Genomic DNA, 15,150 nt, shown 5'->3' with positions numbered 1-15,150 from the left:
ATTCTTGGAATTCCCTGGATGTGGACATACAAAGCAGTACCAGATTGGGATACAAATCAATTCCAATTGGACCAATCAAGGAGGAATGGAAAGAAAGCAATCAGCAGACCAAACCATGAAGTAATCAATCTTCTCCATCATCTCGACAAGCAAAGGCTACAAGTAGCATGCAAGGAGTCAGGAAAATTTGGGTACCAAAAGCAAAGCTTAAGGATAAGCCGATTCAAATCTGGGTGCATCACCTACAAAACAAAATAAGGTTCCAAGGGTCAAAACACAGAGACGAGCATCTTCGAGCAAGGAACCTAACTTAAAATGGATTTGGCAAAAAAAGAAGCACTTATCTTCTCCACAAAGTGTAAAAACAATTAAGCAATGGAGAATTAAGTCTCAAAAGACACCACCACACCATTCCACACCAAGAAAACCTACCTACCAATGGCAAGAAAAAGCTCGACAACAGTCAAAAGTGCTACCAACATCTCAAACAATTAGCGTGCTGAAGCATCCTGATGGTACAATCAAACAGAGAGCACACAAGCTACAAGATTTGCTCTTTGGAAGACAGCATCAAAAGCCTCGACATCAGAAACCCTTGAGCTAATTACTCAAGACCCAGCTCTTGCACAACATAGTGATTTGAATTGCATTGATATTCAAAGCATGGTAGATCCAACCACGGCTATGCATAGACACGATTGTTCAACCCATACACACAGTCGTCCCGGAGTACGTCATCTAGGAGGGGTGGAAAGGCACTAACTAGTTAAGGGCAATGTTTGAAGAGGGAGAAAAATGTTCGATGTTAATGTGTGATTTTTTTGCAAAATTACCTAATAATGCCCTTATAATTCATCATGAAGGAAAAATTCACTAATAATATCTCCCAATGAGTGTAAATAGTGTATATACTATCAAAAAATAGTCATTTTTTGTTATTTTTCATCATTTTTCTTGATAAAGAGACTTAAAAATGGAGAAATCCAACAAAAAAAAAATAAAGCTGTGTTTTTCGATGGATTTTCCTAATTATTGGATTTTCACTTTGCTTTTTTAGCGCATTTTGTTATTCTCTTTGATTTTTTCAATAAACAGGTCAAAATTTAATAATAAATAGCAAAGGAGCTCATATGAAAAAATGAAAGACACGGTGGTGATAAAAAAGACAAGGCGGATAAGTACAAAAAATTCAATAAAATCGGAAGATGGAAGCGGGAAGCCTACTTTAGGCGGCCAAACCTACTTTTGCAAAATTCTTGCAGAATGAGCTACAAGAATCCGATCAGGGAAAGTTTTGAGTCTAACATAGATTTCATGGCCTAGTAGGATTAACGGGGAAATTAGGGGAAAAGATGGTTCGGGAAGTGTGGGTATAGATATCCCAGGTAGGCTAAAACAACCTCATTTTCACTTGTCACCTTTGCAGAGAGAGCTTCTCGACCTCTTTCGCGCATACTTTTCGGAATCTATAGTTGCCCGTTTTCAGTGCAGTCTCACACGAGACAAGAGGGGTAAGTTCTTTACTCATCAATGATCCATTTTTTACGGCCGGTAGCTAGTCTAAATCCTTAGAAAAAACCCTTGAATCCGAGCAGTGCACGAAGACCTACGACCAAAAACTGACCATAGTGGTCTGTCAGCTCGACCAAATCAGGTGGGATTTGAACTGTAGCATGCCCTAATATAATAGAACCTTTATATATCATCAGTTGACCATTCAGCAGGGATCGAGGGGGTCCCCAATAGAAAAGCTAGGTTTTTGGCAGATGCCAAAATTTGGTTATGACTCCATAGACAGCTTGCCTACGAGGTTTATATACAATGTATATGATTGGTTTCATGAAATCAATCAAGCAAAGCCCTCCAAAAGTAGGAAATAGATTGAAGGTTACAAAGCGTCAATTTTGACATACGAGGTCAAACTGACTCCAAATGAGCCAGAATTGGATGAGTTGCTTCACGACTATGTTGCGGACAAGTCCAAAGCCTCACAAGTGACAAACCAACTCAATAGGCAGTGTAGTCACAAAAATTGGTGATTTCAGAGTCGACAAAGCACAAAGTGATGCCGACAAGACCAAACTTGACAAAATTCAATTTAGGACTTGTTCTAGGTGTATAGAATGTGTTTAAATCAAAAAATTTAAGTTTTGCAAGAAAATTGTGACTGCTATAAATAATCGTGATTATTTACTTTTGCACTATTTTTGTTTGCAAATTGTATTATCACCTCACCTATCATCTGTACACACCTAATACATGCCAAAAATCAAGTATGAGCCAAAAATGAGCACCTATAACTTGGAAAATTGCCAAGAAAAATGCAAAGAAGTCTTTGCAAACCAATTTCTGAGTTATGGACCACATTTCTTGATCCAAATCACCTCATATCACATAGACAGAGTCTATACAATGCCTAGAACCATGTTGTACCAAAAAAATATTGATTTTGGTAGAAAAGTTAATAATTGCGATTATTTACTTTCTAGCCAAAATGGGGGAATTTTGATATTTTGCCATCATACATCCAAAGTACATGATGTGTTAAGACCACTGGCCAAGTTTGAACCAATTTGGGGCTCAAAATCTCAAATTTCCATCATATCTACTGTTTCAAAGACCTAAGGACAAAATCTGGTACCATTTTCACCCTATGCATCCAAATGAGCCCATATTTCACTCAAAGCATGTATTTGGTATATACTTCAAGCATGTGATTCCAAGTTTGCAAAATGTTAAAAAAATTACTCAACTGTAAATAATCACTTACTTTGGTTGCAAATTTTTGTTTGAACTTTACAATTTTGTTCCTTGCATGTTTTTATGCATCTATGCTTGTTCAAAAATTGATTTGAAGCAAATTGGACCAAAATTGTCAGCATTTTGAACTAAAGTACACTTCACAGAAAAATCTATCAAATCTGCTAACTTTGATACTCTATTCACTGAATAGGAGCCATGCAAGCAGCAGAGAGAGCCAAGAAGAAGCTCAACCATGTTGGAACTAGGGTTGCAGAGAAACACACAGCTTGGAGAAGATGAAGGAAGCTCAAGGCACATATTAGAGAGTGTGTTACTTAGTGTGCAATGGAAAGATCGATAGCCCTAGAGTGATGGGCGTATATACATTGCTCGGGGGGAAAAACCTCCTAAAGAGGGAAAAAATGCCCCGGTGGTCCTAGTGTGTTCACACACATCACTACCACATGTATATGGTAACAAATCACCCCTGAAGTGATGCGGTGAACAAGAGCTGGCACATGAGTAAAGGGAAGTGCCATGCCCTGAGGAAATGATTAGTCCACAAAGAGGAGTAAGCCCAAAGCTTTGCGGAAAGCTTCAAGATTCTCACGAGACAATGCCTTTGTGAAAAGATCTGCAAGGTTGTTCTGTGTTGGCACATAAGCCAAGTTGATCTCTTCTGCTGAGAGCCTCTCCCTGACATAGTGGTAATGCACCTCAATGTGCTTTGTGCGAGCATGAAAAACTGGGTTCCTCGCAACTGCCAATGCACTTTGACTGTCAGTGTAGATAGTGTTGCAGTGTCCTGACCAACACCTAAATCAGCCATAAGGCGTCTGAGCCATACACACTCAACTGTAGCTGTGAAGACTGCCTTGTACTCAGCCTCACAACTCGAAGTGGCCACAATAGGTTTCTTTTTGCTCAACCATGATATACATGAACTGCCAAGCATGAAACCAAAACCACTTGTGGACACTTGGGTGTCAAAACAACCAGCCGCAATCTGAGTCTGAAAAAGCATGTAAGTCTGGCGGCAATGATCCCCCCTTGGGATAAAACAAGCCAAGATGTAAAGTGCCACCAAGGTAGCAAAAAATCCTCTTGACAGACTGCCAATGCTTAGACCCTGGGCTATGCATAAATCCGCTGACTTGTGAGACTGCAAACTGAATATCCACCCTCGTGTTTCATACATAAATGAGGCAGCTAACAGCAGTTTGATAAAGAGTGGCATCAGCAGGATTGCCAGCATCATGTAGACTCAACTTCAAACCTGTTTCCATGGGAATGGCAATAGGTTTGCAATCCTCGAGTCCAAACTTACATAGCAATGTCTCTATGTAACTTTTTTGACACAGGGCAATTCCACCATCACACTGCTTGAACTGTATGCCCAAATAATGATGCAACAACACCAAATCTTTCATCTTGAAAGTAGCATTCAAATCAACCTTAAATTCAGCAATATGTCTCTCATTTGGTCCAGTGATCAGCAAATCGTCTACATATAGAACCAGAATGAGAAGTACATCACCCTCACGCTTTACATACAATTGTTCTTTTTGTAGGACTGTTACCAAAGTCTTGCTTGACCAAATGATTGTCATCTTTCTCATACCAAGCACGAGGAGATTGCTTCAACCCATACAAAGCCTTGTTACATTTGCACACTTTGTCCTCTTGTCCTTTCTTGAAAAAACCGTGAGGCTGCGTTACATAAACTTCCTCAAATATGTCACTATTCAAGAAAGCAATAGCAATGTCTGATTGATGTACATCCCAACCAAAATGTCTGATTCATGTACATCCCAACCAAAATAAGCTTCCAATGCACATAGAAAACGCACAGTAGTCATACGACAAGTGGGAGCAAAGGTCTCTTCATAATATATGCCTTTTTGTTGTGCATAACCCTTTGCAACAAGTCAAGCCTTATGGCGATCGATCTCACCATCCGGCTTACGTTTCAACTTATAAACCCACTTTGTACCAATGGCCTTTTTGTCAGGAGGCAAATCACATAGAGTCCATGTGTCATTTTCTATAAGTGCATCATATTCTGATTGCATGGCAGCCATCCAATTTTCTGAATTTTGTGCTTCATCAAAAGACAGAGGCTCCTCAACATCATGTAAGCTAGACACAGCCAAAGCATAATAATTTGATGCATAAGATGCATGGCGAGAGCCTGAATGAGTATGACTAAACAAAGGTGCATCCAATTTACTATCACGCAAAGTGTGCACCAGCCATTTTGGCATACCTCTAGCCTACTCATTTTCAGCCCTTTCCTCATCAAGTACATCATGTACATCTGCATCAGTAATAGGCTGATCTGTAACATTTTCAAAAACCCCCATAGGTTGTGCATTTGCCTCATTGGAACTTACATTCGTATTTCCACCACTGAAAAGAGGCAACAAAGTGTCATAAATGTCCTATGAGCTTACATTACTGTCTCTAGTACATGACAGCAAGGGCTGAACAGAATCTTCCACAAACACTACATCCTGTGAAACCAGAATACGTTTTGTTTGCGGATGATACAACCTGTAACCTTTGCTTTCAGCACTATAACCAACAAAAATACATTTGACAAACTTATCGTCCAATTTTTTGCATTGTGTTTGTGGCACCAAAGCATATGCCAAACAACCAAAAACATGCATGTGCTCAATAGAAGGCTTTCTATCATGCCATGCTTCATATGGAGTAATAGAGTGCAAAGCTTTTGTAGGACACATGTTTAGTACATAAGTGTCACACATGATGGCCTCAAGCCAAAAAGAATGCGGCAAAGCTTGACTTTTGACCATACATTGTGCCATTTTCGTAAGTGACCTATTTTTCCTCTTATCAACACCATTTTTCTAAGGTGTATAAGGCACTGTACATTGGCGCTTTATCCCACGACTAGCCAAAAATGCATTGAATTCATGATACATATACTCCCCCCCTCGATCGGAACGGAGGGTGCCCATAGTACATTTCAAGAAATTTTCAGCCATAGCCAGAAATTGTTTGAATCACATAAAAACTTCGGACTTCTCTTTAAGCGGAAATACCCATGCATGCCTAGAGTAATCATCAATGAAAGTCACAAAGTACAGGTAATTGCCCAAGGATGGAGTTTGCATGGGCCCACAAACATCACTATGTTGAGATGTCGAGCTCTACACCTTGAGCTGGCATCCACTACGGGTCTTGGCCGCTTACGGCATTTACTCACTGGCGCGTTAGGTGACCGACACGGAGGATCTCTGCCAGTGATTCTACAGCTGGACTACACTTATAGTGCCAGCCTAGTACGCTTCTAGCGAGTTCACACTTAGTGACCGCATGTACATATGTGCTACTTTTCAGCTTTAGCACTTAGTCATTTTGTACTCTCTTTTCTGTGAAGAAGAAGAAGAAGCTTTCCATCTCTGTGTGCTTTGTGCTTGTCTTGTGTAGCTCTCTTGCATCCTCATTCTTTACATGGTATCAGAGCCTGGTGCGGGCAAGAGAGGCTAAGAGAGCAAGAGCATCACAATCCCTTCGTTCGCAATCCACGACCAGTTTCTGAACAGGTCTCCAAAGTGCAGTATACAGAGATTTACTGTACAAGTACAGTGGTTGTGAAACACTTGATTGTGGACACTCGTTGAGTGTAGAAAGCGTTACAGGAACCACGATAGCAGGTTTAGCAGATTTGCAGGTTTTTGCAGATTGCAGCTATTTTGTCTTAGTGCTTCAAGATGTCTGACGGTTTCAGTCAGATTGTTACTGAGAAGCTTGAGAAAAATAACTACCCTGCATGGAAGTTCAGAATAACAAATTTCCTAAAAGGAAAAGGTTATTGGGACTATGTAGAAGGAGACAATGAAAAGGAACCAGAGATTCCCGAGGCAAATGCTACAGCAGAACAAAGGAAAGCTTTGAGGGACTGGCAACAAGGCCAGAGCAAAGTGATGTATTGGCTTTCTATGAGCATCACAGATGGCATGATGGGCTATCTACAGGATGCTGAAACCCCCGCCATTGCATGGAAAAACTTAGGCAGAGTGTTCGAGGTAAACACCAAGGCCAGGAAGCTTCAACTAAAGTCGGAGCTAAATCAGGTTAAGAGGAACAACCTCTCCATCAATGATTATGCTTTGAAGATCAAGAGTATCATTGAGGCTCTTGGATCTATTAAAGTCTCAGTGGAAGACGATGACATTGTCCGTGCATGCTTGGATGGTCTAGGAGATGAGTATGTACATTTTAGGTCTTCCATGAATACAAGAGACGACATCCCCGTGTTCCAAGATTTGATTTCTATGCTTATTCTTGAGGAGAAGAACCTTGACACATCTTCTTCTCATGGCAGAAATAATTCTGAACAGGCCTTCTATTCTAACTCCAACAGAGGTAGAGGTAGAGGTCGTGGTCGAGGCCCAAGGGGTTGCAGGGGCCAATTTTTGGAAGGTCAATCAAATCAAAACAATACAGGTGGCAGGGGAAACCAGTCTCAAGGCAGGGGGAGTCAAAGAGGTCGTGGTGCAGGATCAAGCAGGCAGCAGCATACTCCAGATAGTAGAGAATGTTGGACTTGTGGTGAAAGAGGTCACATGTCACGTGACTGTCCAAAGGGAAAAGCAAGTAGAAAGAGAGAACAGGGCAACTATGCATCTACTAGCAGAGATGCAGATGACAGCAAAAACGAGCGCATGTTTGTTATGCAGCATGTAATGAATACAATGACTGCAGAGAATTCCACCCAAGATGATGTTTGGTATGTGGATTCAGGTGCCTCTAATCACATGACGTCTCGTGGAGAGTGGTTTAGAGATATGCGCAAACCAGATGTGTCAGGCTATGTGCAGACAGGAGATGACACAGCTCACCCCATTGCTCATGTAGGGGACATACCTCTAAATACGAAGAGTGGGAAATCAAAGTACTTAGCAGATGTACTTCATGTCCCAAACATTACAAAGAATCTTGTTTCTGTTGGACAAATGGTTGAGCAGGGTTTGCAGGTTCGCTTCAATCCAAATGGCTGTTATGTAGAAGATTTCCAGAATGGCTGTAAGCTGATCACAGAGGGCAAATGTGTGGGCAAAATGTTTACGCTGAATGTAGACATGCCTGAGGTAAAAGCTGCATTATTTGCACAGGGCACAGGTGTTGTGGCTGATGTTGACATTTGGCACAAACGCATTGGCCATGTCAATGAGCAGAGATTGCGCAGCATGCAATCAAAACAGATTGTAAAAGGTTTGCCCAAATTCAAGGTGGATGGTATGCATAAAGTGTGTGTAGCATGCCAGTTTGGAAAACAGTCAAAGGGCTCATTTCCACATGAGCGCAATGTATGTAAAAAGCCACTTGAGGTGGTGCACACAGATGTTTGGGGTCCAACCGATACTGCAAGTATACATGGTTGCAGGTATTATGTCTCTTTCATTGATGACCATACAAGGAAAGTATGGGTCTACTTCATGCGTAACAAAAGTGAAGTGTTTGGTCACTTTCAAGACTTCAAAGTCATGATTGAGAAGGAGACAGATATGCAAATCAAGACATTGAGGTCAGATGGAGGGGGAGAGTACTTCTCCAATGATTTTTCAGATTTTCTGCGAATGCATGGTATACACAGGCAGTTTACATGCAGATATACTCCACAGCAGAATGGGGTCGCAGAAAGGAAAAACAGGCACATTGCAGAGGTTGCACGTGCATTGATGAATGAGAAGAACATGCCTCATCATTTCTTGGCTGAAGCTGTAAATACAGCTGTGTACATTATGAATAGGACACCTACAGCTGCGGTGCATGATGTAACACCTGAGGAAAAGTTTACAGGTATAAAGCCTGATTTGGCACACTTGAAAGTGTTTGGCTGCATAGCTTACGTGCATGTACCAGATGAGTCGCGTAGGAAATTGGATCCTAAAGCAGAGAAATGTATTCTTGTGGGATATTCCCTTGAACAAAAGGGGTACAGGTGCTACAATCCTACTACACGAGAATTACGAGTGAGCAGAGATGTAGTCTTTGATGAGATGAGTAGCTGGTACAGTAATGCACATGGCACTATTGGGGCTGATGTAAAAGATGATGTGGTTGTACAAAATGTGAGGCCACAGTCACAGGTTTTGAGTGGACCACAAGAGTCCTCTTCTCGTGGCTCTGTTGAGAAACCATGGAATGGTAGACTACGTATGCAGGTTACTCCACCAACAGGTACAGGGAATGTATCACGAAAAGGAAAGGAAAAGGTTGATGAACCTCCCTTTATGGTTGATGCATCATCAGGTTTTTCACATATAGACATGGATTCAGATGGTTTTGAACAAAGTCTTGATGAGGAATTTGGAATTCCGGCTGTCAGGACACCTGGTGTAAGGAAAGTACAAGAAGATGCTAGAGGGCAAAGGAGTGACCCAGGACCACGCAGATCTAATAGAGTCAGAAATCGAGTTCAGAAATTGACTTATGATGGGTATCTAGCGCATCACCAAGCCTACATGGCTAAGGTGATACAGGATGTGGAGCCCACATGTTTTGAGGATGCAGTTGGAAATGTGCATTGGGATGATGCAATGAATGAAGAGATGGCTGCATTGGAAGCAAACAACACATGGGAGTTGGTGCCATTTCCAAGTGGCAAGAAAGCTATTGGCTGTAAATGGGTGTATAAAACCAAGCATAAGGCTGATGGTAACATTGAGCGTCACAAGGCAAGGCTGGTCGCAAAGGGTTATGCACAGACGTATGGCATAGACTATGAGGAGACCTTTGCTCCAGTGGCAAAGATGACGACTGTGAGATCTGTCATAGTAGTGGCTGCATCTAGAGGATGGATTATGCATCAAATGGATGTAAAGAATGCCTTCTTGAATGGTGAGTTGCAAGAGGAAGTGTATATGGATCAGCCACCTGGTTATGTCAATCCAGGTTACCCAGATTATGTATGCAAACTTCTCAAAGCTTTGTATGGTTTGAAGCAGGGCTCTAGAGCATGGTATGACAGGATTGCCAAGTATCTTGTCAGTATTGGTTTTAGGAGAGCTCATGCTGATCATTTACTCTATGTACGTGAGAGTGATGTGGGGATTGTGGTCATTACCATATATGTAGATGACCTTATTATTGTTGGTGACAATGCTATGGAGATTGACCATGTGAAGGGTCTTCTCAAACAGGAGTTTGAAATGAAAGATTTAGGCGAGTTGCGCTACTTTCTTGGCATTGAAGTGATTAGGACTCCAGAGGGTGTATGGCTATCACAGAGACAGTATGCTTTGGACATGTTGTCAAAGTATGGTGTGGCTGATTGTAAGCCAATTTCTATTCCCTTGGATGTGAATGCAAAGCTGAGTGCAGAGAAGGGTGATGTTGTTGAGGATGTCAACATGTACAGGAAGATTGTGGGTAGTCTAATCTACTTGACTATCACAAGGCCAGACTTGAGCTACACAGTAGGCTTGGAGAGTCAGTTCATGCAACTTCCGAGGAAGCCACATTTGGATGGAGTACGACGCACACTTAGGTATGTGCAAGGTACTCTTGACTACGCATTGTTCTATGCAGCAGATGCACCATTAGCATTGTATGGGTATACAGATGCAGATTGGGCAGGTAGCATTGTTGATAGGAGATCTACGAGTGGCTTCATGTTCTCTTTTGGGAGTGCTGCTGTTACTTGGAGCAGCAAAAAGCAGCCTACGGTTGCTTTATCGAGCACAGAGGCCGAGTACAGAGGTGCAGCAGTTGCGGCGTGCGAGGTAGCTTGGCTATGCACATTACTTGAGGACTTGGGAGTGCAGGTGGACCAGCAGATTTTCATCCATTGTGACAACCTCAGCAGCATGCAGTTGGCTAGGAACCCAGTGTTCCATGCTAGGACCAAACACATAGAGGTCCATTACCACTACGTTCGAGAGCGAGTGTTTGCGGGCGACATCGACTTGGTCTACGTCAGCACAGAGGAGCAGATAGCGGATATCTTTACCAAGGCCCTCGGAGCTGAGAAGCTTCGACGTTTCCGGACTATGCTTGGACTCTGCGACATGCAGAGCTCGAGGGGGAGTGTTGAGATGTCGAGCTCTACACCTTGAGCTGGCATCCACTACGGGTCTTGGCCGCTTACGGCATTTACTCATTGGCGCGTTAGGTGACCGACACGGAGGATCTCTGCCAGTGATTCTACAGCTGGACTACACTTATAGTGCCAGCCTAGTACGCTTCTAGCGAGTTCACACTTAGTGACCGCATGTACATATGTGCTACTTTTCAGCTTTAGCACTTAGTCATTTTGTACTCTCTTTTCTGTGAAGAAGAAGAAGAAGTTTTCCATCTCTGTGTGCTTTGTGCTTGTCTTGTGTAGCTCTCTTGCATCCTCATTCTTTACACACTATGCACAAGCTGCAACCTGCATGTGACCCGAACTGAACTATCCTTTGGAAACTTAGAACGCTGCATTTACCCAAAATAGAGCCTTCACAAACATGTTTGACAGGTGCTTCAAGGGGCGTAAAAGAAGCAACCATATCAAATTTCTACAAGCACAACAAAGTGGCAAAATTCAGATGACCAAAACGTGCATGCTAGAGTTTTTCTTCTGAAATAGCCCTTGAATGTGCAAAAGCATTTACAAAATTTTGTCCACACTTGTCATACAAAGTGAGCTTATACAGCTCACCGCACAAAAGGCCAGATGCAACAATTTCATCACCAAAACTGAGATCGTGAACTGTACATCTGTCATCCACAAATTTGACTACAAGTCCAAGTCTAGCAAGTGCCGATACAGACAAGAGATTCTTCTTGATCCCAGGTACATAAAGTGTATCAACAAGTGTGAAAGAGCTGCCATTAGCAGCAGTAAGCACAATATTTCCAACTCCCTGAACCCGATAAGAGGCATTGTTGGCACAAGTGACTGAATTCCCATGAGGGAGAGACTTGAGAGAGGTGAACAATTCACGATGTTAGGTAATGTGCTTTATAGCACCATTGTCGAAATACCACACATGTGAATCTGTAGCAACAACTGACAAGCATGCATCATGGGCAGCAAGATTGTAAGTGCACTCAGTGCTAAAAGCCCATTCCGTATCAACATCAGCAACATAGTCTTCTTTCACAGACGACTCAACAATGGCTGCATTTGTAGTGGAACCAGCATTTGCAATGGAACCACCCTCTTTCTTCTTAGCCTATTTGGCCTTCAACTTAGGACACGACTTGATCAAGTGATCATTAGCTTTACAATAATGGCAACGCATCTTCTTTTTACCCTTATCACCAGAATTGCCAGCCGAAGTGCTGCCAGTAGAAGCATTAGGAACAGAAGTTTTGTCACTCGCAGCAGAACCATAAGAAGTGGCTGCATTGCTGCTACCACCCTTTCTTTGAGAAGCAATAAAAGCTTGTTCAACTCCATGCTATCTAGTCCTGTTTTTTTGAAAAGTGACTCTTGCAACAACAATGTGCATAGTGCATCAAACTTGACAACTTCTGGATTTCCTTGGGTGATAAGTCTCCAAGTACTAGAAAAAGTCTAGTATGAATCATGTAAGGCATCAAGAACAGTGTGCACAAGGGAACTGTCTGAAATGACTTCACCTGCAGAAATAAGTTGCTCATTGATACCTTGATACCAGCAAGGAAAGTGTCCATACCATCTTCCTGATGCATAATCTTCGACTCCAGCTCTTTACGTAGCAAATCAATTTTAGCCTCATTGCGACTTGCATAAAGACCAGCCAAAATATCCCAAGCTTGTTTTGGAGATTTTGTTGAATGGATGTGAGGAACAATGGTGCACTTCACAGACAACACAATCAATGCATGAGCCTTCGCATCCTTTACATCCCAACGAGCTTGTTCTACCGTAGGCAAAACAACTCTAATAGCAGCAATCCTTGCAACAAGTCCTACAACATCCTCAACATTGCCTACACCCTCAGAACCAGGACGTACATCAATGCCCTGCACAATATTCCAGACTCCCTTCTACCTCTTGGGTGATCTTTTCGTTCGGTGCATCTTCCTTAGCCTTTGACAGCTAGAGGGTGAAAGCGTGGTTTGGTGGTACAAAAAAAGGACCTATTTTACTTCTAACAATGAGAAAGTGGGGACTGGTAAAAATTTTGTAGTTTAGGTCAAAACTTTTCGGACCTTGCGTTTTTAGATTCTTCTTTTGAAGATCTATCCACCAATATATAGTATGATAGGTAGTTTTTCATGTGACATGTAGAAATTGTAACTCAAAGGTTTGTCAAGGGTGTTATCAAGGGTAGTCCTTTTTGTACCACCAAAGCATGCTTTTAGCCTGGACCATTGGCACTGTATCTGCTTCTGTTATTTGTACTTGAAATCTTCCTCGCCACCTAGCTCTTTTCCTAGAACAGGGTTGTACTTAGAAGTTTGTTGGTAACTTCTGTCAGAGCTGTTTTTCTTTGCAAGCATCTGACAACTTCGTAAGCAGATCACCGAGCTCCTCCATTTCCTTTTGTTGTTTATCCCTAGCTAGATGATGTTGTTCAGCTTCAGCTTTCAATTCCTGCACTTGCCTTTGTAGATTGGTGATGACATTTTAATATGTCGTCTAACTCCACTTGGAGTGCGTCAATCACCTCTAATTCTTTAGCCTTTGTGATGCAGCTACGTGCTGCTGTTCAGAGTCTTTCCATCATGTCCTGCATTTTCTTGGCATACTCGTTGACTTGTAGGATTACTTCATCGTTTGATTGCCAATCTTCATTTCTTGCTCCTACCTAGATGTCTCGGCAGTCTCTTGTGTCCATTTCGGCTGCGTCATGGTGGCTAGTTGTTGTTGCCCTTGAGGCTGTGGCTGTGGTCTTCTTTTACTTTTTTATCCTGAGGCTTCGTGGATGCCTCAGCCTTTTCTTGCTGTGTAGAGGTAGAAGGTGTTTCTTCGGACTCCTATTCTCTTGTTTGCTCAAACTTTGTGTTGTCCTCTGGTGCAGAACTAGCTGCCCTTTCCGACTCTGGCTCTTGCTCTTTGTGTTGCTCTTGTGTAGTAGGTGCCTGTTGTGCAGAGTCAACTGCTTCTCTTTATTCAGGCTCCGTCTCCTTTGTGGGCTCAATTTTTGTGGCTTTATCTGCTAGTGATGGTGGTGGGCTTGGTATGGGGTGATCATGTTGTTCTAAAGCAGGTGAAGAAGGTCGGAGAGACATATCACCTTGATCATGTTGTGCTTCTCCTTGTGCAATTGCTTCCTCTGCTTGCTTTTGCTGCTCCGCCTCCACTTTAGCTTTCCATTCTACTTCTTGGGCTTCTTTCAGCTTCAAAGTGTCTGCTTCCTGATACATTTTTTCCAGTAACTGGGTGGGATCTTCTGTCTGTTTCCTGGTATGATGCTTTGTTCTTAGTCCTTTCAGTTCAATTGGTACCCACTTTGCCGGGTCCTTGCCTTGTGCTTCGCGGCTACGTTTATAGGACTTCTTTTCTCTTTCAACCCTGTTTTGTTTCTATTGCGGCTCTTCCTAATGTGCTTCCACGAATTTTCTTTTCATCTCTTCTCTTCGTGCTCTTTTTTCCTCATTATCTGAGCTTTCACTACTATGGCGTTTTGGCAAGCTCTCCACAGACTCTTCATCAGACTTGTATGTTCGCTTGGTAGATCTTGTGGTCGAGGAGAAGGTTGTGCTGACACAATCCAAGTGTTTTGATATGGGGCAGGCGGCAAGTTGTCGGTCGTGCTGATAGCATGGTAGGCAGTTCTTGTTAGAACCTCTAGTGCTCCCAGATATGTTATTTTTTCCTCTTTCTTTGTCCCTTTCAATGTGGACAACACGTATTGTGCATGTCAATTGGTTACCTGGTTGTTGATTTGAGAACTTGTGTAAATGTTATGGCAACCACATGATTAGGTGTCGTATACCTTGGCGATCTCTTGGCGAGGAAGTGAAAGTGGTGATGATACAAATTTGCAGGCTCTTCCACCTATTTTTGGATGAGGTCAGTAAATGTGGCAGCGGCTGTTTCCTTGGTGAAGGTTCCTGTCGTCTTTCTATCTCTTTCCCTCATTGTCATTCCTTCTATTGGCAGTCTTAGAACTTTCTCTACTATCTCTTTTGTTATCACCACTTCGACTTTGTTCCCCTGCTGGTCAGAGATTTGGGCGGTTCCAACTTCTTTGATCGTGGATAAGAGCTTATAAGCTTTTTGGAACTCCACTCCACATGGCTCTTGTTCGTAAAAATCTATGATTCCAAGCCTTCGATTGGCTTCTTTGGTCTCGAGCTTTGCTGCGATATCATATACTTCTTTTGGTAGAAGTTGCAGTTCTACCTGGTGTCCTTCTTCGCTCTTAAATCTGCATGTGAACATTGTGGTGTTGTTCTCTTCCAACTATTCTCTTGACAGATAGGTTGCTTTGGTAGTTTTGACTAAACTGGGGTCCA

Source organism: Adiantum capillus-veneris, chromosome 1, assembly GCF_014529385.1.
Source record: "Adiantum capillus-veneris isolate H3 chromosome 1, ASM1452938v2, whole genome shotgun sequence".
In the NCBI taxonomy this organism is placed as follows: domain Eukaryota; kingdom Viridiplantae; phylum Streptophyta; class Polypodiopsida; order Polypodiales; family Pteridaceae; genus Adiantum; species Adiantum capillus-veneris.
This window is presented reverse-complemented; position numbering follows the sequence as displayed.